We start from the raw sequence: 621 nt of genomic DNA on the forward strand, positions 1-621 counted from the left end.
GTTTTCAGACAGTGATAGACTATGTCCACTTATTGATTGATACTGAAAATATACATGCGGTCATTACAAAAAGAAGGCAACAGCTGGTGCCAACCTATTGATTAAAGAACACCCAGAGAGTAGTAGTATAACCAGGCTTTAGGTACACATCAGCTTGAGTAGCCTTGCCTGCGTAGCTCACACTTCCTACAAGACTGACTAACCAGGAGATGATTTGGGTTTGGGATGTCAGTATGAAATGGTCTCACTATATATATTCTGTTGAAGCTGTCCCACTGGGCAACCAAGAATTCAAGAGTCAAGGATATTTCCAGAGGCAGGCTTCTCCTTTCTTATTCCTTGAACTGTTTATGCATTTTATATTAGGGAGTTGTTGGTTAAAAATGTAAATGACATAAAGAAAACTTCTGAAGTAGATTGCTATTGAATGGTTTTAGAGTTGAAGCTACCTAAAAAAAATTAAAACACATTTTTCTGAATGCAATAATTCAAATGACACTATCACTTTCACTGTCCATTGTAGGGCTGGGAAATCTGTCAATAAGTTACAAATTACTGACTTAAAAAATCTGACTTCAATAAGCTAAGGGCTTTAATAAGTAATGCTGTATGGGATCATGA

This window comes from Alligator sinensis, unplaced genomic scaffold (genome assembly GCF_000455745.1).
Source record: "Alligator sinensis unplaced genomic scaffold, ASM45574v1 scaffold725_1, whole genome shotgun sequence".
NCBI lineage: Eukaryota > Metazoa > Chordata > Crocodylia > Alligatoridae > Alligator > Alligator sinensis.